This window comes from Schistocerca americana, chromosome 5 (genome assembly GCF_021461395.2).
Source record: "Schistocerca americana isolate TAMUIC-IGC-003095 chromosome 5, iqSchAmer2.1, whole genome shotgun sequence".
NCBI classification, from domain to species: Eukaryota; Metazoa; Arthropoda; class Insecta; order Orthoptera; family Acrididae; genus Schistocerca; species Schistocerca americana.
In genome coordinates this window covers 445820377-445844537 of record NC_060123.1, presented here as the reverse complement: position 1 = coordinate 445844537, position 24161 = coordinate 445820377, and positions in this window count along the sequence as shown.

The following is a 24161-nucleotide window of genomic DNA, read 5'->3' as shown; positions in this document are numbered from 1 at the left end:
TCTTGATTCCAAGTCCTCAGTGAATAAAAAAAAAGACTAAGAGTGTGCGGGTCTGGCTCCACTCTGTACCATAATACTCGCTGGGAGCTGGTTTATCGCGTGCCCTCTTTCTCTGCTCGCTCTTATCGCAGAGGCAGGTAATCTGGTGACGCACTGATCACAACAAACGGAGCGTGTATCAGTCCATCCATAACAGCACTCTTAACAAATCGCGTAGGTGTCGCAAATGGCGTCATTGAAGCGATCTGAGAGTCTACTCTTGTTAGGCAACAGACCATCCACTTATACACTTAGCACTCTACGAAGACAGGGTGAGTCCTACTTGTTGCAGGACGTAGTAAGCTTGGTCAAGTGAAAGGGACAGCCACATTACATTTAGCAAAACACTGCCCACCATCGTGGTATAAGAGCGTAAAGCAGTGGAAGAAAACAACTTAAAAGATGTTGAATGAACAACTGTTAACATTAATAACTTCCGTATTGTTAATATGTTTTGAATAGAGTTTAAGAAATTCTTGACAAACAACTTGTTTAAGAAATGAAAGGTCGTAAAGAACAGATGCATAAATAAAAGTCAATAAGCCACCGCAAAATGATAACTAGCAAATCGTTAATAGCATATTTATTTATTTGACTCTGTAGACAGAGAAGCGATGGACAAAATCATCAGAGAATTGTGGATTAAAATTAAATTAGTAAACATAACTCATGTCTAACAAACACAGTATCTGAAGTGAAATTTATGTGCGAAATAAAACAGGTCTAGGAGGATCGGATGGGTTATTTAATTATGTTTAAGAAAATATTTGAATTTGGAGCTCAAAAATCGCAGAATTTAACCTACAATTTCGTGGAGGAAATCGAGTGGAATTATCATAACTGCCTAGCATTTGCGGATGAGCTTGCAGTACTTTCAGCATACCTAAAAGAAACAGTTATTTAGATAGTTCTTTTCGAGGAATTTCGCAGAATTTCAGCTAGAAAAAAGATCATTAACAAACATATAAAATTCACTGAAATATATAGTAGTGCAAGTACATAAATTATAAAGGGCTAGTAAATTGAAATATCTTTGAAAAATCTTACAAGTGAATGAATTAGAAGTATCCGCAATAGATGGAAGAATTAATAAGAAGGGACTATCATATCGCTTAACTACAAACATTTACAACATTAAGTACATCTCTAAAAATACAAAATTAAAATACTGTACTACAGGGGTGAATGTTTATATGGGTTGCAAGTTCGGAACACTGACCTACCGCCTGAACAGTATAAAACATTAGTAAGATAATGAGTGCAACTGAAACAATAGAGGACTAAAAATAAGAAGAGATGATAGCAAAGCGAAGGTTATTGTTTTTAAACACTTCTGCTGAATGGAAACAAGTATTTCGGGACACACCGTTCATCGTACATTGTGGGACATGGAGCTCCGCAACAGACCACCCCGAGGTGTTCACATGTGGACCCAACGACATCGTCAATTACGATTGCAGTGGGAACGGTACCATCGGGATTCAATCGTCGATCAATGGAAACATGTTGGCTCTTCGGGTGTATCACATTTTTGCTACACTAACCGACGTGAACGGCGACTCCAAATTTGCAGCGCGCCACGGATGCAGGCTGGAGGGGGCTAGGAGAGACATTTTCCTGCGCTTGCATGAGACCTGTGGTAGTAATCGAAGACACACTGACAGCTGCGAATCACCTTCATGCTTGACGTCTTCTCCAACGACAATGTCATCTTTCAGCAGTATAACTGTCCGTGTCTCGGAGCCCGAACCGTGCTACAGTGGTTTGAGGAGCATTATAGCGAACATACGTTGATGTCTCAGCGACCAAGTTTTCCTGAAGTAAATGCTATGGAAAGCATCTGGGTCGCTATCGGGCGCCATCGCCGCGTACGCAGATCAGTGCCCTGTTATTTAAGCGAATTACATGATATGTGTAGACATCTAATGCAGTACATCTGCACAAACCTACCAACAAAGTGTCGGGTGCCTGATACGCAGTATCATTGATGTATTTCCGAAGACAGACAAACAATCTATTAAGCAGGAGGTCATATTATTTTTTCTCATAAATGTATAGTTAAAGCGAGGACGAGCAATAGATCACTTCAGTGCGGGTGAACACCACGATCGAACTCTTACGGGAATTGGCGGAATGCAGGGGAGGGGGTTCGAATCACAGTCCAGCAAAAATTTTCATCTTTCCCCACTGATTTAAATCAATCCTCACAGGCAGCTAATGTTATTAATTTCTTTGTGAGCATATTGAATATGTCTGACATAGGTGAAATAAACACATGCGTCAAATAATTAAACTTTCGCTATTTAACACGTTATAACACGGAAACTAACTACCGTACGAATACCAGATTGGCAGCATTAACGTCAAGGACATGGGCAAGAGAAATAATGCAGGATCAATTAACTGAAACACTTTTAACGTGCTGATACGGTACATCATACCTTTACAAAAGGGGCCAATATGGCGCTCATCAGCGAAAAGTCTGAAAGCGCAGGATAGCGTTCTGCACAGCAGAATGAAGCACGTCCGTGGGTACTCCAGCTGCTTCTCTAGATATGCTGCCCTTCAGATCAGCACGTGTGTGAATGTTCCCCTGGTAAACCCTGTCCTTCAGGTAGGCCCACAACCAGAAATCACAGGAAGTAAGACCAGATGATCGTGCTTGCCAAGCAATGGGAAACGACCGGCTGATATTTCGATCGTTTCCAAATGTGTTTCGGAGAAGCAGGTGAATTTCGCGAGTGATGTGCGGTGGGGCCCCATCTTCAATGGAAACTGTTGAGTTCAACGCGTCTTTCTCCTGTAGGGCGGGTATGACATGCTGGTGAAGCATATCGCAGTAGAGCTGGCCAGTCACACTGCAAGTCTTTGGTCATTGAGTACCTACCTGTTCAAAAACTAATGGGCCAATGATGAGCGTAACTGTGAAGCCACACCATACAGTGACACGTTCACCATACAGAGGAACTTCATACTCAGTGACTGGAGGTGAAGATGCCCGCGCTCGGATATTCTGTGTGTTCACCTCATCCGTTAAAGAAAAATGAGCTTCGTCTGTCCATAGGATGGTCCAGGGCGAGCCCTCGTCAACTTCAATCCTTGCAAGAAAGTGGAGAGCGAAGTCAAGACGTCGTTGTGCGTCATATAGTGTAAGCTGCTGTACAATATCGATTTTGTACGGATACCATTTGAGAATGGTTCGAAGCACCTTCCGAACAGTGGACCACGGGATGTTCAACTGTCGCGACACAGTACGATCGAGAATTGCGCGCAGCGTTGTCTGCCATAGCAACAGCGTTTTGATCAACCACCTGTGGTGCAACCGGTCGTCGGCCCCTTCCCGGAGTGATGCCCAGTTCTCCAGTTGATTCGAACTTCTGCGCTCCGCACAGCAGGTGGAGAAAGAGGACCCTTCCGTAATCCTTTCAGCCGGCGATATTCTCGAAGTACAGCTGCAGCATTACTGTTGTTTAGATAACAGAGCTTCACCAATAATGCCCTGATCCTTTTGTCAAAGATGGTTCAGATGGCTCTGACCACTATGGGACTTAACATCTGAGGTCATCACCCCCCCTAGAACATAGAACTCCTTAAACCTAACTAACCTAAGGACATCACACACATACATGCCCGAGGCAGGATTCGAACTGCGACCGTAGCAGTTGCGCGGTTCCAGACTGAAGCTCCTAGAACCGCTCGGCCTTTTGTCAAAGCTTATGTTGACACGTCAACAAGTGCACGGCGACTGGTCATGTGTGTGAGACTGTGAATCACGATGAATAATCACGGCACCTGGTGGCCTCAGTTGGAAGTTGATGGTGGCGTTGTGTCGCATGGAAATCAGGCACCTCTTACTTTGGACATCGATGCTGTCAAGTTTGATACTCGTATGGTACTGAGTTTCCGTGTTCTTAGCAGCTCTATAACAGCAGTGTGCATTGTTCCGACAGCTTACAACTCAAGTAGCTCATCTCTAAATGCGTACAATATTTCCCTTCAGGCCTGTAGTCCCCCTGTACTGTATTGTATTGTATTGGACTAGGGATCTACAAACGATGGAGAGGCTTCGTCCCCGCCGTAGCCGCAGTGGTACACAACCGCACAACAGGCTACAGCAGTCCACTCACCCCACCGCCGTCCCATACCGAACCCGGGGATATTATGCGGTTCGGCCCCAGTGGACCCCACCGGGAGCTTCTCATACCAGGCGTGTGTAACCCTAACCCCAATGTTTTTCGTGGTAGAGTAATCATAGTATACGCGTACGTGGAGACAGTGTTTGCGCAGGAATCGCCGACATAGTGTAACTGTGGCGGATAAGGAAAACCAGCCCACATTCGCCGAGGCAGATGGAAAACCGCCTTAAAAACCGTCCACAGACTGGTCGGCACACCGGACCGGACACTTAATCCCCCGGGCGGATTCGTGCGGGGACGCCTTTCCACCCGGAAAGCAGTGCGTTAGACCGCACGGTTAACCGGGCAGGCTCTCCCCCAGTAAGTCAGCTATACGCAGCAAATGTTACCGCGTAAGGCAGGCGTTGTTCAAATGGCTCTGAGCACTATGCGACTTACAGGGTGTTTCAAAAATGACCGGTATGTTTGAAACGGCAATAAAAACTAAACGAGCAGTGATAGAAATACACCGTTTGTTGCAATATGCTTGGGTCAACAGTACATTTTCAGGCAGACAAACTTTCGAAATTACAGTAGTTACACTGTTCAACAACAGATGGCGCTGCAAGTGATGTGAAAGATATAGAATACAATGCAGTCTGTGGGTGCGCCATTCTGTACGTCGTCTTTCTGCTGTAAGCGTGTGCTGTTCACAACGTGCAAGTGTGCTGTAGACAACATGGTTTATTCCTTAGAACAGAGGATTTTTTGGTGTTGGAATTCCACCGCCTAGAACACAGTGTTGTTGCAACAAGACGAAGTTTTCAACGGAGGTTTAATGTAACCAAAGGACCGAAAAGCGATACAATAAAGGATCTGTTTGAAAAATTTCAACGGACTGGGAACGTGACGGATGAACGTGCTGGAAAGGTAGGGCGACCGCGTACGGCAACCACAGAGGGCAACACGCAGCTAGTGCAGCAAGTGATCCAACAGCGGCCTCGGGTTTCCGTTCGCCGTGTTGCAGCTGCGGTCCAAATGACGCCAACGTCCACGTATCGTCTCATGCGCCAGAGTTTACACCTCTATCCATACAAAATTCAAACGCGGCAACCCCTCAGCGCCGCTACCATTGCTGCACGAGAGACATTCGCTAACGATATAGTGCACAGGATTGAAGACGGCGATATGCATGTGGGCAGCATTTGGTTTACTGACGAAGCTTATTTTTACCTGGACGGCTTCGTCAATAAACAGAACTGGCGCATATGGGGAACCGAAAAGCCCCATGTTGCAGTCCCATTGTCCCTGCATCCTCAAAAAGTACTGGTCTGGGCCGCCATTTCTTCCAAAGGAATCACTGGCCCATTTTTCAGATCCGAAACGATTACTGCATCACGCTATCTGGACATTCTTCGTGAATTTGTGGCGGTACAAACTGCCTTAGACGACACTGCGAACACCTCGTGGTTTATGCAAGATGGTGCCCGGCCACATCGCACGGCCGACGTCTTTAATTTCCTGAATGAATATTTCGATGATCGTGTGATTGCTTTGGGCTATCCGAAACACACAGGAGGCGGCGTGGATTGGCCTCCCTATTCGCCAGACATGAACCCCTGTGACTTCTTTCTGTGGGGACACTTGAAAGACCAGGTGTACCGCCAGAATCCAGAAACAATTGAACAGCTGAAGCAGTACATCTCATCTGCATGTGAAGCCATTCCGCCAGACACGTTGTCAAAGGTTTCGGGTAATTTCATTCAGAGACTACGCCATATTATTGCTACGCATGGTGGATATGTGGAAAATATCGTACTATAGAGTTTCCCAGACCGCAGCGCCATCTGTTGTTGAAAATTGTAACTACTGTAATTTCGAAAGTTTGTCTGCCTGAAAATGTACTGTTGTCCCAAGCATAATGCAACAAACGCTGTATTTCTATCGCTGCTCGTTTAGTTTTTATTGCCGTTTCAAATATACCGGTCATTTTTGAAACACCCTGTAACTTCTGAGGTCATCAGTCGCCTAGAACTTAGAACTAATTAAAGCTAACTAACCTAAAGAAATCACACACATCCATGGCCGAGGCAGGATTCGAGCCAGCGACCGTAACGATCGCCCGGTTCCAGACTGTAGCGCCTAGAACCGCACGGCCACTCCGGCCGGCAAAGCGGGCGTTCAGTTGATGCCTTGGTAGCAATAAGTCTACCTGTTCTTTTGAAAAAGCCAAATACAGTTTTCTGTCCCATCCCTCTCCATCTCGGACTACTTCTGCGCCTTCAATGACCTCGTCGTCGACGAGACGAAAACTTTTAATCTTCTGTCATCCAAAAATATGTGTAGAATGCCTTTTTAGGCAGTCTTCATTGCAGCTGCGCTATACTTCCCAAATTCCTCTTGTAAATCAAACTTTCCATTCACTTTCCTTACGATTGATTTTACGCGTTAATTCCGGTACACATGCTCTGCTTAGTTGCCTTAGGAATTTGATCGATGCGTCGGAGTCTAGAGTTCCATCGATAACATTCTATAACTTTTCCCACCAGTGTATTCACATTATCTTGCAGTTATCTAAGTTTAACGCGTGCTGCAATTCTCCGCATCATAATGACAATCACTTTTACTCTCATTTTCTTTAAATTTACTTACCAGTGTTACGTTGCGGCAGGCATTGAATCGCCACAAAATATTTTGTGACTACTGCTTGGTATGCCACAAAAATGCTTTGTATCCGTTAAGAGCATAAGGACACTGCTAAGATTTGTTTCTGAAGAACGTACGGCGTAAAAGGCTGTGCACTAGGTTCCGTCACTGAACATATCTAGAAATCAGTCACTTACTTCGAAAGATGCTCAGAACGATAACATACGGAGGTTGGACGAAAGTATCGAAACGCTCTAAGAAATGCATCCTCGAACATGAATGTGGACACTAGCCAAACCTGCAGGTTATGTCGATGTATCTAACCATGAACGGCACCTGTTCACTGTTCAAAAAATGGTTCGATTGGCGCTGAGCACTATGGGACTTAACTGCCGAGGTCATCAGTCCCCTAGAACTTAGAACTACTTGAACCTAACTAACCTAAGGACATCACACACATCCATGCCCGAGGCAGGATTCGAACCTGCGACCGTAGCGGTCGCGCGGTGACAGACTGTAGCGCCCAGAACCGCACGGCCACTCCGGCCAGCCTCTTCGCTGTCCTCAATACGTTGCAAGTGAGAGTAGTGATCGGAACAGTGTTGTGTGTACGTGTGAGTGCATTACGCCGGAGCTACAAGAATTCGAACGTAGGCAAATTATTGGCGCTCGCATGGTGGATGCTTCCGTAACCAAGCGAGCCGAAGCGTTTGGTCTTCCAACAGGCGCCGTATGGAAGATTTAAACAGCAGAAAGCGAAAGCACGACGAAGGCGTGTGTCGAGTAATCGTGACGGTAGATCATTGAAGACGATTTTGACGAAAAGTAAGAGGACGACATATGAAAAAGTCTCTGCGCAACTGAATGTCAGCACCAAAACAACAAAGAAGGGAGCCCCATAAGCTGGGAACTGCAGGATAAGCAGGAATTCCAAAACCACATATCAAAAATGCAAATGCCCTTAAGAGGAAAATGTGGTGTGGAAGACATAAAACCTGGACTATGGACCAATGGAAGAAAGTCATTTGGTCGTATGAGTCTTGTTCCACACTGTTTCCAATTTCAGATCGAGTTTACAACCCAACTTGCGGGAGGGGGTTGCCAGTAATAATTTGGGCAGCCATATCGTGGTATTCCATGGGTCTCGTGCCAACTATTATGATACCATTTTTTTCCCCAGTGATGATGCTGTGTTCAAAACCGACAGGGACCCTGCTGACACCACTCGCGTCACCCAGGATTGGTTTAGTGAGCAAAAAAATGAAGTGTCTCATCTCCCCTGGCCACTACACGCACTAGATCTCAGTATTATCGAGTCTTTGTCCAATAATTTGGAGAGAGGGAGCACGATAGTTATCCACATCCATCACCGTTACTTGAACTCGCTACTACGCTACTGGCCATTAAAATTGCTACACCACGAAGATGACGTTCTACAGACGCGAAATTTAACCGACAGGAAGAACATGCTGTGATATGCAAATGATTAGCTTTTCACAGCATTCACACAAGGTTGGCGCCGGTGGCGACACCTACAACGTGCAGACATGAGGAAAGTTTCCAACCGATTTCTCGTACACAAACAGCAGTTGACCGGCGTTGCCTGGTGAAACATTGTGATGCCTCGTGTAAGGAGGGGAAATGCGTACCATCACGTTTCCGAATTTGATAAAGGTCGAATTGTAGCCTATCGCGATTGCGGTTTATCGTATCGCGACATTGCTGCTCGTGTTGGTCGAGATCCAATAACTGCTAGCAGAATATGGAATCGGTGCGGTCAGGAGGGTAATACGGAACGCCGTGTTGAATCCCAACGGCCTCGTATCACTAGCAGTCGAGATGACGGGCATCTTATCCGCATGGCTGTAACGGATCGTGCAGCCACGTGTCGATCCCTGAGTCAACAGATGGGGACATTTGCAAGACAACAACCATCTGCGCGAACAGTTCGACGACGTTTGCAGCAGCATGGACTATCAGCTCGGCGTTCATGACTGCGGTTACCCTTGACGCTGCATCACAGACAGGAGCGCCTGCGATGGTGTACTCAACGACGAACCTGGGTGCACGAATGGCAAAATGTCATTCTTTCGGATGAATCCAGGTTCTGTTTACAGCATCATGATGGTCGCATCCGTGTTTGGTGACATCGCGGTGAACGCACATTTGAAGCGTGTATTCGTCATCGTCATACTGCCATCACCCGGCGTGATGGTATGGGGTGCCATTGGTTACACGTCTCGGTCACCTCTTAGTTGAACAGTGGACGTTACATTTCAGATGTGTTACGACCCGTGGCTCTACCCTTCATTCTATCCCTGCGAAACCCTACATGTCAGCAGGATAATGCACAACCGCATGTTGCAGGTCCTGTACGGGCCTTTCTGGAAACAGACAATGTTCGACTGCTGCCCTGGCCAGCACATTCTCCAGATCTCTCACCAACTGAAAACGTCTGGTCAATGGTGGCCGAGCGACTGGCTCGTCACAATACACCAGTCACTACTATTGATGAACTGTGGTATCGTGTTGAAGCTGCATGGGCAGCTGTACCTGCACACACCATCCAAGCTCTGTTTGACTCAATGCCCAGGCGTATCAAGGCCGTTATTACGGTGGTTGTTCTGGGTACCGATTTCTCGTTATCTATGCACCCAAATTGCGTGAAAATGTAATCGCATGTCACTTCTAGTATAATATATTTGTCCAATGAATACTCGTTTATCATCTGCATTTCTTCTTGGTGTTGCAATTTTAATGGCCAGTAGTGTATTTTGCACGAAAAATGATATAAGATTAACTTTGAAACCGTACGGGACCTATATTTATGCACTCCAAGACTACTGGAAGTTGTTTAGAATGCCAACCATTTTCCAGCAATATATTAAACATAGTAATGTGTTATGTTTTTGGTGTTCCATGTTTTTGCGCACCCCTGTTTCTGTTTTCTTGAACACAACTGCCATTTCATATTTTCACCTCAAATATTCCTCTGTTCCAGTCACGCATATTTGTGGGTCCTGAATAACTACAGGTATTCCCTATTAATACGGCAGTCAAAACCGTTACATTTTACCTATAAAATGCTTGAACAGAACCTTTAGGTTGGAGGTGTGCGTACTTGTTTCTTTGTTGTCTTTAACGTGTCTGCACATTCGTGGAACAACACTATTCCGGAACAGGTCAGATATACCTCTTGTAATAGTAACTCAGCGTTGCTGCTGAGCACTCAATATCTCAGACGAAATCACCGATTTACACAACCAACTATGTTTACTTCTGCATGCTTCTTTCACCTTTCAGGCACATGTGAGTGAAGCCCGTTAGAATGGTCCACAGGGAAGAATATTTTAATTGTAATAACGAAGTGCACCAGACAGAGAGTGACGGCCAGCAGATATCACTGTGTAACAGTGTCCAGCCTTGACAATGAGCTGAATTCAGTGAGACAGAGACTACAAAAGTATCTTCACGTATGCCATATCTAGCTATCTCCGCTCATTGATGATTAGATTAGCAATGCAGACCTGTGAACAGGACTATTGTCGTCTTGGAAGACGACAAGAGTCAGACTACTCATCATGAAGATGTTGAAGAAAAGGGAACATCACGAATCGCGTTCACAGTAACTTGAAAGATTGGGGTCCAGTCGTGGTACAGAAAACACTTCTTCCAACACATCACAGAACCTAATGCGTCCCGATCCACACCTTCCTACATACTGCAGATTAAACACCTCGTTAAGCCGTCGGTGCAGTCAACTATTTGCACAGTTTTGAAAACAAGTGAGCTCGCGACACGTCGTGTGATGACCTCACCGCACAGGAAAAATAATTGTCAAAATCTGAACTGTGAAGTCACCCAGAATTCTAGTTGGAAAACCGAACTATTTGTTATACTTCTGAATTGGTCACAATCTCACTCTAAATGAACTGAAAAACCCAATTTTTACGAGAAAGTGCTCTGAAAATAACTTGAGTCGACAAAATTGTGTGTGGACCCTCCGAAACTTCAAAAACATGAAAGAGAATAAAAAATGGCTCTGAGCACTATGGGACTCAACTGCTGAGGTCATTAGGCCCCTAGAACTTAGAACTAGTTAAACCTAACTAACCTAAGGACATCACAAACATCCATGCCCGAGGCAGGATTCGAACCTGCGACCGTAGCGGTCTTGCGGTTCCAGGCTGCAGCGCCTTTAACCGCACGGCCACTTCGGCCGGCCTGAAAGAGAATATCCGACAGAATTTAGAAAAGGTGACAAAACTACGTGAATCACATACAACACTGTTAATAATTACATGGACACTGGGGCGATTCGCCATACATCGATCCACTTTTGAGTATAACCAGCATCTCTCAATGCTACGACTCGTAGCAATACAACATCGAAGCTTTTAATACTGATTAAACATTCCCCACGTGTTTTGACTACTGACATAACATGTTTTTGGGATTTGAGGTCCGCCAGTTACGCAAAGCACCGTTTTTCTCAGTACCGCGGTCTCAGGCGTTGCAGTCATGGACTGTGCGGCTGGTCCCGGCGGAGGTTCGAGTCCTCCCTCGGGCATGGGTGTGTGTGTTTGTCCTTAGGATAATTTAGGTTAAATAGTGTGTAAGCTTAGGGACTGATGACCTTAGCAGTTAAGTCCCATAAGATTTGACACCTTTCTCAGTACCCAAACATGTTTCGGCACCACTGTGCCATCATCAGTGTGTTTTCGGTTTTATTTATTCTTTACATTTGGTGAACATGAATTTTCTGGACCACTTTTGTGTTAATTATTACAGGTAGCTTGTCATTAACACAAAAGTGGTCCAGAAAATTCATGCTCACCAAATGTAAGGAATAAATGAAAACGAAAACCCACTGATGATGGCACAGTGGTGCCGAAACATGTTTGGGTACTGAGGAAAACGGTGTTTTGCGCAACTGGTGGACCTCAAATCCCAAAACTTTTAACTGCAAACACGGTCAATACAAGGAGCTGCAAATCAAGAGATGGATGTGACATAACACGATTCGCGCTCACAGCAGGAAATGCACCAGTGGTGAAACAGCAGCTTTTACGTCATTGGTCGGATCTCAGGCAATTGTGGCGGTCGCCGTAATTTACGCAAGCAGCCGTATTTCGCGACAAGATACTCTTATTGGCCACTATCACATTGCTGTACTCATAACAATAAATAAAATCACCTAAAATAATGCGGCTGAAATAATTTTGACATGCAAGGGGAAATAGTTCTAATGAGAGGAAGAAGTTTATATTTACGGGTGTTTCAACAATGACTACCGTGCTACTATTTGTTTACTAATGGTACTTTTATTTTCGATAGCAGTAAGCAAATATAAACAAGCAAAGAACTGATTTGAATAGTGTCCACAATTCTACCACTTTTAATAGAGAAGGGGATAGCGTTCGGCGAAATATCTTAACTTTTCGTTGCAAACGAAGCGCTACGCCGGGCAGCACGACGTCGGCGGGTTACGATGTTGTGAGTAGAGTACAGGCACTTCCGCTTGTTAATCGGCGAAACGCGAACAAACTTTCTGCACTGCTGTATCAGTAACCCAGTGGCGATTAACAAGCCACAAGACGCTGGTATGTGACAGTTGTTGACATGTCCCCTGTTGCAAAGCACATTGCGTAGACAGCATTCGTTTATAGACTTTGTGCACTGTCCGTGACGCTTTCATCCGTAACTACACAGTTCGTCACATTCATAAAGCCGTAGCCACAAATCGTACTTCATAGAATTGTTCTTTTACGTGATGCACACCGTAAACAATGTCCACACTGTTCTCGCAGTTCTCACAGTTCAAACTTCTGTAGTATCATTGAAAGTCAGATATGCTGCACAGTCCGTTAACGTCTGCGCTTCCACGGCTCGATAAAACGTGAAGATCAATCCCAGAAAGCTCATTTGGATGAAGACACTGTTCGAGACGGTCACGACGAAGCCTTTTTAGCGGCACTTTAACAGTATGGTTTATTTGCTACTAAAGTTCGCTGGCGATGGCATTACGTACTGCAGTGGTAAAACGAATTGACATTATCATAGTTCAGTATCAGTGTCCATACAATTCCGGGTAATTTCCAAGAACCATTGGCTATCGAAGTCGCAGAGTTCAAACGATACATATCGAACATGAGACCGTAAATCGATCATGCGACTCAGGTGGCAGGCGTTATGATCAATTGTTTGTGATCGTCATTTTTATCTGTTTTGTGTCGTTCCCGTAGTTGCTCTAAACTACATATCTCTGCAAATTATTTGATTTGCTAGGGAAACCCAGACGATTCTTGTCGGTATTGAGTGGGATGTCTGGTATTCTTGACGTTTCTTCGGTGGATTCTCTCACATGGAAAAATCTAATTCGGTGCTTATCCAGCGTAGAAAATTGTTCGACTTTTTGACGCAGATATAGAGTACTACCGGACGACTTAAAGGAGGGACTGTATAGACTGTGGTGGTGCAGTTATTTTTGTAACGCTCTTATTTTTTTGTTGCTGTAGTGATCACCGTAAACATACTTATAACGCCCGCCACCAGAATCGCATGATCGATTTACGGTCGCATGTTCGATACGTATCGTTTGAACCCCGCGACTTCGATAGGCAATCATTCTTGGAAATTACCCAATTCCGGGTGCTTCTCATAAAACATAGTATCATTTTCCCGCGCACGCTTCACAGACGCATCGTCCACCATAGCTTCTAGTACGCATCTTCTGTTCGACTATCGATACCGCTATCGCTGTCCCCTGTCCACAGATGTTATATCATTATCATAAATTACATAAATCTTTATAAATGTTCTTGACTGCATTTTTCACAATTAATTCTTCTTCTGTAGTGGCCAATCCAAGGATTGGTTTGCAACAGCTACAATGGTAGCTTGTCTCCATTCTGTGCGTCTTTCAGCTTTTCTCTTCATTTCTTAATAGGTGCTACATCCCACATCTTTCACGATTTGATCCATGTACCTCAGCCGTGGTCTTCCTCTCTCTCTTTTTCCCTCGATATATCCCCTATGATTGTGTTCAGCAGTCCTTTGTGTCTTAATAGATGGCCTGTAAATTGCACTCTTCTTTTAACAATGAAACTCCAAAAGCTTCTCTTCTCACCTGCTCTTTCCAGAACCACTTCGTTTGTGACCTTGTCGATAGATTTTATTTTGAGAATGCGTCTATAGCACCACATTTCAAAAGAATTTAGCTTCTGGTCTTCCTCTGTCCCGAGAGTCCATGTTTCACACCCATAGCATGCCACACTCCACACATATGATTTCAAAAATATTTTTCTGATTTCAAGGCTGATGCTCTTAGATGTTAAGATGTTAATAATATACCAAAAAAGAAATTCACAATCTTTTCCACATCTACAAAGCAAGAGACATGTTTTTCCATTGGCAAACGAAATAATCACAATTACATCTTTACATTTAAAAACCACAGTAGTACGTTACGACGTCATTATTACATATGCCGGTAGGAACAAAAGAAAAAATAGAAAACGAAAGAAAATCGTGGCAAAAAATTGTATATGTGTAAATAACAATGCCTTCACAGTCGGACCACACTACATGTTTCTGCTCAGCAACTGTACAGTTTATGTCTTGTTTACATTGAACAAGTGTGCCTTAGCCGGATGTTGCGGCCGAGCGGTTCTAGGCGCTTCAGTCCGGAACCGTGCTGCTGCTACGGTCGCAGGTTCGAATCCTGCCTCGGGTACGGATGTGTGTGATATCCTTAGGTTAGTTAGGCTTAAGTAGTTCTAAGTCTAGGGGACTGATGATCTCAGATGTTAAGTCCCATAGTGCTTAGAGCCATTTGAGCCATTTGAACGTGTGCCCTTACACATGTCCTATTCTTCGACGATTCTGCGGAGAACTTCCTCACTCCTTACATTATCAGTCCACCTAATCTTCAACATTCTTCTGCAGCACCACATCTCAAGTGCTTCCATCCTCTTCTGTCTGCGAGTACCCCGCTCCAAATGTCCACTGCCTATTCGCTCGGAAACTGGTCGAGATGAACCTATATCCACTGACAGCAGGAATTTCAGTCGGGTTTGAAACTGATTGTCCTAACAAGGCGGGATATTCATCAGTCACAGTTTATTAGCATCTTTTTACGACGTCTGCTCTCACGCCGTGCTATATGACTGCGTGTAGCACAACATTCTTTGTAGACACCTTGTTGGTCATATCGCATTTATCATTTTTTCTCGTCTCGTTCCTGGTCTCATCCGATATCTTCAGGGAATCGGCATGTCAATTCGTGAATTCGGCAGTGTTAGTGGTAGAGGTTGACCAAACGCCCTTCCTGTGCCCCCCCTCCCCCACCCTCTACCAGCCTCGTCCCTGGAACGGAAATTGTGTAAAATGGTTCAAATGGCTCTAAGCTCTATAGGACTTAACATCTGAGGTCATCAGTCCCCTAGAACTTAGAACTACTTAAACCTAACTAACCTAAGGACATCACACACATCCGTGCCCGAGGCAGGATTCGAACCTGCGACCGTAGCAGCAGCGCGGTTCCGGACTGAAGAACCTAGAACCTCTCGGCCACAGCGGCCGGCCCATCTGCTTGCGTCTAGTGTTATCCATGTGGAAGTGTGACGACGTTTTCTAAATGCAAGGGGCGTTCAATACATAATGCAACAATTTCTTTCTCTGAGAATTTCTGTTGAAAAAATGTGAAATTTCTTGCGGGACGTGGTGGAATATTCCCGCTTTAAACCCTGCAGTTTCATGAAGTTACGATACGTGGCGGCGCTATACGTAGCCTTGAAATGGCGTCTGTGACGAAGGTGCGTTCCAAGCAGAGAGCTGTCATTGAGTTTCCTTTAACGGAAAAGCAGAGCATCTCAGTGCTTGCAGAATATCTACGGAGACCTGGCAGTGATCCTTGGGCGAGGCATATGTCAACATCGCAACAAGGTCGCGCACACCTGTCCCATTTCCCGCGTGTCGGCCGGCCGTAACCAGCTCTAACTCCCGCAATGTTGAAGCGTTCGGACGCTCTAGTATGAGGAGATCGACAGATCATAACCAATCACTTCGTTGGTCAACTGGTTGTCTCTGCAGGTAGTACGGACACACTTGTCCCCCAGTTGAGAGACGCAAAGGTGTCTGCCCGCTGTATTCGTCACCACCTAACAGAAGACCATAAAGAACAACGAAGGACTATCTGTGCGGAATTGCTTGCGCGTTAAGAGGGAGCAAGACGTAGCCTCCTACGTTGACCAGTAGAATTGTGCTGTGCTGGCATACCAATTCTCCCAGTAAGGTTGCATAAGTGTGTCGCACTGAACAGAGATTATATAGAAAACTAGGAACTTATAGCCAAAAGAGTAGCGAGTAATATGGTATATTGGAATCTTGAATCAAACCAACCAGCTTTCAGAAATAATACGTATTGCACTGCTTATTGAATCCCCCTCGTATCGCCAATCGCGGAACTGAGGCTGGACAGGAGTACCAGCTAGGTATTCACCTAGTGGGCTGTGAAGAACCGCCTGGAAACCACGTGCAGGCTGGCCGCCACACCGACCTTCATTTGTCATTAATACTCTGGGCTGATTCGATTCGGGGCCGGCGCGGCTCTCCGCATCCCGGAAGCGGCGTCTTAACGCGCACGCCTGTCCTGGCGGGTGAAGGGCATTTCTCATGTACACAACAACAAATCGGGCAACTACATTCACGATGTAGCCAGGCGCATGCGCAAATACGGGAGTTCCTGTCTGCGATGCTGTAACGTCACAATCACCACGTCCATCCATCTTAATGCGCTGGTTCTACACACATCAAAAAAAGGTTTGCGTCACCTCGATTCCGAGAGTTCCAGAACCTGTACAGAAAATTGGAATAGAGAGCAACATAAACATCATTTCCGCCTTTTTATTACTCATGAAAATCACACATTGCATGGTCTACCACCACACAGCGAGACGTTCAGAGGTGGTGGTCCAGATTGCTGTACACACTGGTATCTCTAGTAACCAGTGGCACGTCCTCTTGCTTTGATGCATGCCTGTATTCGTAGTGGCACACTATCCCCAAGTTCATCAAGGCACTGTTGTTCCAGATAGTCCCACTCCTCAACGGCAATTCGGCGTAGACCCCTCAGAGTGGGTGCTGGGTCACGTCGTCCATAAACAGCCCTTTCCAATCTATCCCGGGAATGTTCGATAGGGCTCATGTCTGGATAACATGCTGGGCACTCTACTCGAGCGATGTCGTTAACCTGAAGGAAGTCATTCACAAGACGTGCACGATGGGGGCGCGAATTGTCGTCCATGAAGACGAATACGTGGCCGATATGATGTCGATATGGTTGCACTATCGGTCGGATAGTAGGGAACCTCCACCTTGCGTCTAAGTGCGATAGTACGTCTAAGGCATTCATCCTGACCGGGTTGCCTCCAAACACGTCTCCGACGATTGTCTGGTTAAAGGCATTTGCGACACTCATTGGGCGGCCTGAGCGAGGCATGTCATCGACAGTTCCTGTCTCTCTGTATCTCCTCCATGTCCGAACAACATCGCTTTGGTTCACTCCGAGACGCCTGGACAGTTCCCTTGTTGAGAGTCCTCCCTGGCGCGAAGTAAAAATGCGGACGCGATCAAACCGCGGTATTGACCGTCTAGGCATGGTTGAACTACAGACAACACGAGCCGTGTACCTCCTACCTGGTGGAATGACTGGACCTGATCTCTGAACAATCAAAGGAACTGTGTCTGTGAAACAATATCCACAGTCAACATCTGTCTTCAGAAGTTCCGGGAACCGGGGTGGTGCAAAACATTTTTTGATGTGCGTACATGACTGGCACATACACATCACTTCACTGCTATGACTTGTGTGAGTGGTGGAGGTTACACGACCATTTGGTACCATCTACAACGCTGCAAAGCGACCAGTACACGCATTTAGTGGGGGTAACTAGCAGTTCGTAGGTCATTCAGTTAGGTTACCGAGAACATGAGCCAGGATGTTTATTTCAACATCCTCAGTGACTAAGTGTTGCACTTTCTTCTAAATCTTCATGATATAGCCGTGTTCACAGAGCTGCCCCTTTACGCTGCTGGTTTGATGAACAGTCTGGCACGTCAACGCACCTCAACTATCCCGCGAAATAAGTCGATCTTAATCCCGCATAAAATGTTTGGGACTATTTGGAGCAGCGGATGAAATTTAGCATTCAGCGTCTCCAGAATTTGGTAATTCTACGGGATCCAGTAATCAATGACTGGCTTCAGCTGGTTGCGGCATACCTGAAGAAACTTCCTCGTTTATTTGAGGTTATTATTATGGGCAGAGTCGGTGTTATACGACATTAGCACGCTGTGTCGTGTAGGAGAATATTTTTTTTTTGCCTGGTGTAGTTACAACTTCTATAATATTTCTGCTCTGTTGGTATTCTCCCCTTGGACTAGTTTTAAGTGACATAAGACCATATCGCCACTACGAGCATCCAGCGGAGACTAATAAATCAAGAAGAGTGAGGCGAGAGCAGAGTCGACATGCAGCAGAATTGATATTGCATTTCTTCCAGCTGTTCATGGACGAAGTACCAGTAGAACAGGTGCCCTGAGCTCACCAGAGGTCTGTATGCGGACGAGTACGTCGCAAGAGGAATATGTGATATCTACTTGGGCAGATTCTAACCTATCAATCTTCGTAACTACCTGTATTAATTGCCACTGACGCGTCAAAGGACGTCTGTGTGAGCGCAACATGTTTGATGTATGAGCCCACCCTATTGCTCTTGGCCTCTGCACACAGCTGAGGTGAGACGAAATGAAAAAAAGAAACGTGCTGTGACGTGAGGGAGACTGTTTTTACACAAGGCAAGATCCTTGAGCATCTAAGTTCGCAGGTTACACGCAGTGACAGAGTCCACAAGCCTCACAGCCGGAGCAGGTTCTGACTGACGCAAAGCGTGTAATAGAACGGCCCTGACCGCTGCTAGTCGCTACACACAAGGTCTGTTTCCCTTCCAATGGCGTATGCGAAAGGCGCAAGTGACTAACATGGAAATTACTCCACATAATCTCCTGGTACTTAGAAAACGTGTCACCAAACAAATAAAAGGTAAAGTACTGAAAGACACCTGAGGTATTAATCAGACATCTAGTTGCAAAGGCTTTCCTTAGCAAAGTGTAAGTGCCGTATTTGTGCAGTGTAGAAGAATGCGGTAGTACGTCTAGAGATTAGTGTCATGTGTCTTTTGTAAATAACAATAAAATGATTATGACACAAAGGAATTGTAGACGCTGGCTGTGAGCAGACATTGATGATATCGATGTGGAAAGTTGAAAATGTTTGCTGGACCGAGATTCGAACCTCGGGTCGCCTGCTTATTAGGTAGTTTCTCTGACCACTAAGCCATCCAGACACAGTTGTCGCCGGCCGGGTTTGGCCGAGCGGTTCTAGGCGCTACAGTCTGGAACCGCGTGACCGCTACGGTCGCAAGTTCGAATCCTGCCTCGGGCATGGATGTGTGTGATGTCCTTAGGTTAGTTAGGTTTAAGTAGTTCTAAGTTCTAGCGGACTGATGACCTCAGATGTTAAGTCCCGTAGTGCTCAGAGCCATTTGAACCATTTGAACACAGTTGTCATAGCAACTGCACGGGCTACCCTGGCACGCCTCTCGTCAGACCTATTTTCAAGTCAATTACTATCCGCAAGTTATATTTTTGTTTATTTTGGTAGTACTGTCGTTTTACGTTGATGACGCATACTTTATTTCTTCTCATATCTACGCAATTTTCAAGCTGCTAGGTTAATTTCGTTATCGCTGCCGTGCTGTTAATCATGGCTGCTCCGCTTTCTATTTGCAGGCGTATCGGGGGCCGAAATTCATCCAAGACTTTCGGTACAGTACGGGAACAGTGTTTTGCCACAACGGAGTGTCTATGAATGGATTCAAAGATTCCGAAATGGTCGCACAAGTGTTACGCACGATGAAGGAGCCGGATGACCGTTTACCGCCACAAATGAAGAAACCATTGAGCGTTCACGCGAAATGATTCTCTTAGACGATTAACTATTGACGAAGTGGTGCATCGTCTGCAAATTAGTCACGGTTCTGCCTACGGAATCATTCACAACACACTTGGGTTTCATAAAGCTTGTGCAAGATGGGTCCCAAAACAACTCACACAGTTGCATAAACATACGCGTTTGGACATCTCCAAAAGCATTTGGATCGCGATGGTAACGAAGGGGACAACTTCTTAGGATCATTACTGGGACTAAACATGGATCCATCATTACGAGTCGGAGAGTAAACGGCAGAGTATGGAATGGAAACATCCAAATCCGCCGTGAAAGAAAAATTTCAAGACCCAACCGTCCGCAGGAAAACTGATGCTTACGGTTTTTTGGGACGCAAAAGGTCCAGTACTAGAACATTATGGGGAAAGGGGCACAACAATAAACAGTGTACGTTACAGTGAGATGCTTACTGCTAGGCTCAAGTCTGCAATTCGAAGCAAACGCCGAGGATTGCTGTCAAATGGTGGTGTGTTGTTGCACGACAATGCTCGTCCACATACTGCTGCCCACACTGTTGAAACGCTCCAGAAACTCAATTTGAAGTATTGGATCGTCCTCCATATAGTCCGATCTTGCCACTTCCGATTATCACTTGTTTGGTCCACTCAGACAGGCATTAAGGGGCCGTCGATTTGCCTCGGACGAAGCAGTTGAAGAAGCGGTGCATTCCTGGCTCGCAGCTCAACCGAGAACCTTCTTTTATGAGAAAGCTTGTACAACGATGGACCAAGTGCGTTGAAACGCAAGGAGACTATGTCGAAAATTGATGTTCTTGTAAGTTTCCTATTTGATTACAATAAAATTTTATAACTACACTCCTGGAAATGGAAAAAAGAACACATTGACACCGGTGTGTCAGACCCACCATACTTGCTCCGCACACTGCGAGAGGGCTGTACAAGCAATGATCACACGCACGGCACAGCGGACACACCAGGAACCGCGGTGTTGGCCGCCGAATGGCGCTAGCTGAGCAGCATTTGTGCACCGCCGCCGTCAGTGTCAGCCAGTTTGCCGTGGCATACGGAGCTCCATCGCAGTCTTTAACACTGGTAGCATGCCGCGACAGCGTGGACGTGAACCGTATGTGCAGTTGACGGACTTTGAGCGAGGGCGTGTAGTGGGCATGCGGGAGGCCGGATGGACGTACCGCCGAATTGCTCAACACGTGGGGCGTGAGGTCTCCACAGTACATCGATGTTGTCGCCAGTGGTCGGCGGAAGGTGCACGTGCCCGTCGACCTGGGACCGGACCGCAGCGACGCACGGATGCACGCCAAGACCGTAGGATCCTACGCAGTGCCGTAGGGGACCGCACCGCCACTTCCCAGCAAATTAGGGACACTGTTGCTCCTGGGGTATCGGCGAGGACCATTCGCAACCGTCTCCATGAAGCTGGGCTACGGTCCCGCACACCGTTAGGCCGTCTTCCGCTCACGCCCCAACATCGTGCAGCCCGCCTCCAGTGGTGTCGCGACAGGCGTGAATGGAGGGACGAATGGAGACGTGTCGTCTTCAGCGATGAGAGTCGCTTCTGCCTTGGTGCCAATGATGGTCGTATGCGTGTTTGGCGCCGTGCAGGTGAGCGCCACAATCAGGACTGCATACGACCGAGGCACACAGGGCCAACACCCGGCATCATGGTGTGGGGAGCGATCTCATACACTGGCCGTACACCACTGGTGATCGTCGAGGGGACACTGAATAGTGCACGGTACATCCAAACCGTCATCGAACCCATCGTTCTACCATTCCTAGACCGGCAAGGGAACTTGCTGTTCCAACAGGACAATGCACGTCCGCATGTATCCCGTGCCACCCAACGTGCTCCAGAAGGTGTAAGTCAACTACCCTGGCCAGCAAGATCTCCGGATCTGTCCCCCATTGAGCATGTTTGGGACTGGATGAAGCGTCGTCTCACGCGGTCTGCACGTCCAGCACGAACGCTGGTCCAACTGAGGCGCCAGGTGGAAATGGCATGGCAAGCCGTTCCACAGGACTACATCCAGCATCTCTACGATCGTCTACATGGGAGAATAGCAGCCTGCATTGCTGCGAAAGGTGGATATACACTGTACTAGTGCCGACATTGTGCATGCTCTGTTGCCTGTGTCTATGTGCCTGTGGTTCTGTCAGTGTGATCATGTGATGTATCTGAACCCAGGAATGTGTCAATAAAGTTTCCCCTTCCTGGGACAATGAATTCACGGTGTTCCTATTTCAATTTCCAGGAGTGTACTTCGCAGATCATAATTGAATAATTGATTTACCCTCCTCGACCACCCTAAATAACTGTTTGTCCAGATGCAAATTACAAAATGTTTCAAGCAAATCTTCTTTAGCCGTCGGGGGGGGGACATCAATCAGCATGATTGCCTTCGTTGTAGCTTTGTTTTTTACAAAGATATTAACAGCGGTATGACTTTTTTAAATGGCACCCTGTATTTTTTTATCGGTAATTCATTTCCTCTCCTAAAGACCTATTAAAAAATGTCTCACAGTGTGCCATTCACTGAAACACAACGCTATTAATTACTGAACACAACACTGACGTTGACGCTCCCAGTGCTTAGTGCAGGTACTCGGGGTAATGGAACACATCCACGTGCTGACGTTGACAGAGGACAAATGTAAACATAAGTAGAAAGCACATCCGTCATTCCGTCAACAATCGTCAGTTGAAGAGTTGTGTGAGTAGAATGCAAACCAACGAAGAGAAGGTAGAAATGCTACTCATCTATGGGGAAAGTAAGTTAGCTGAACAGTAATTGCAATACTGTTTTCTTATGTACGGATACATTTAGTACAGTAGTTTAGTCCTTTTCAGTACTGTTGTGTAGAGTAGGCATATAGTAAAGGCTGGCCTTCCTACAAACTGCATCGACATAGCGTTTCTTTTATTGTTGTTGCTGTTGTTGTTGAAGGTAGGCGAAATGCTACACAGGCAGCGGAACTGTACAGACAGCGATATCCTGACAAGAACCCACCTTCCTGACGGATGTTTTCTCGTCTTGTTGCGACGCTTCAGGAAATGGGGAGTTTCAGCCCATGACAACGCAATCGTCGTAGCACTCGCACAGACGAGGCTGCCGAAGTTACTGTTCTCGCTTCCGTTGCTATGACTCCACGTGTGAGCACACGACAACTTGAACACGAGATTGGCATTCCTAAAACCAGTGTACATGGTATTCTTACGCGTCACCGGTTCCATCCTTACCATGTACACCTCCACCAAGAATTGCTTGGGAATGATTTCCAGAATCGTGTACAGTTCTGTCAGTGGGCACAGCAGCAAATCCTCGCCAACCCTAACTTCTTCTCCGATGTTCTATTTACCGATGAATGTTCCTTCTCAATCAAAGGACAGGTAAATACAAGGAACATGCATTATTGGTACAACGACAACCCACGATGGCTTAGACAGGTGGAACATCAGCGTCAATGGGGAGTTAACGTCTGGTGTGGGATGCTTCTCCCTCTCTCTCTCTCTCTCTCTCTCTCTCTCTCTCTCTTCCCTCAGCGATCACAGGCCCTGTAGACCACGCGCTGCACCAACGATCTGCTTCCACCGCCTTCTATCTCTCGCAGCCTCTCTCCATCCTGCGAAAATTCCTAATGCTGCGATGTCCTTCTCTATGTCATCTTTCCACCTTGTACGGGGTCGGCCCAATGGTCTTGTTTCCTGGAGAGTTCCTTCAAATGCTTTCTTGGTGATTCTGTTGTTTTCCATTCTGGCCACATGTCCAGCCCACTGCAGTCTCCTACTTCTTAATTTCTGGATGACAGTGGGTTGCTTCATTCACTGACAAATTTCATTGTTCTTTCGAATTCTCCATACGCCATTCTCCAACACCGGTCTCCAGATGTTTCTCATTACTTTTCTTTCAAAAACATTCAGTTTTTCTCTTTCATTCTTTGTAAGCGTCCAGCTTTATGAACCGTACACTACTATGGGACAGATAATAGTGTTGTATATCTTCATCTTTGTGGTTATTGACAAAGCTTTACTTTTGAGTGGGTTGATTAGTGAGTACAGACATCTTGACCCTGAGGGTATTCTTTCATTTATATCCATTGTTATGATATTTTTACTGTCGAAACGTGATCCAAGGTATTTAAACTGGAGAACTTTTCTGAATTTAGAATGTTGGTCAATTTCAAAGAAAGGATTTGGGTTTATGACTCAACCTATTTACAAATATTCGGTTTTCTCTTGGTTAATCAAAAGCCCGATTTTGCTGGCACTCTGCCTGAGAAATCTGTACATGTCTTTCAGTTCTACAGTTTCACTCA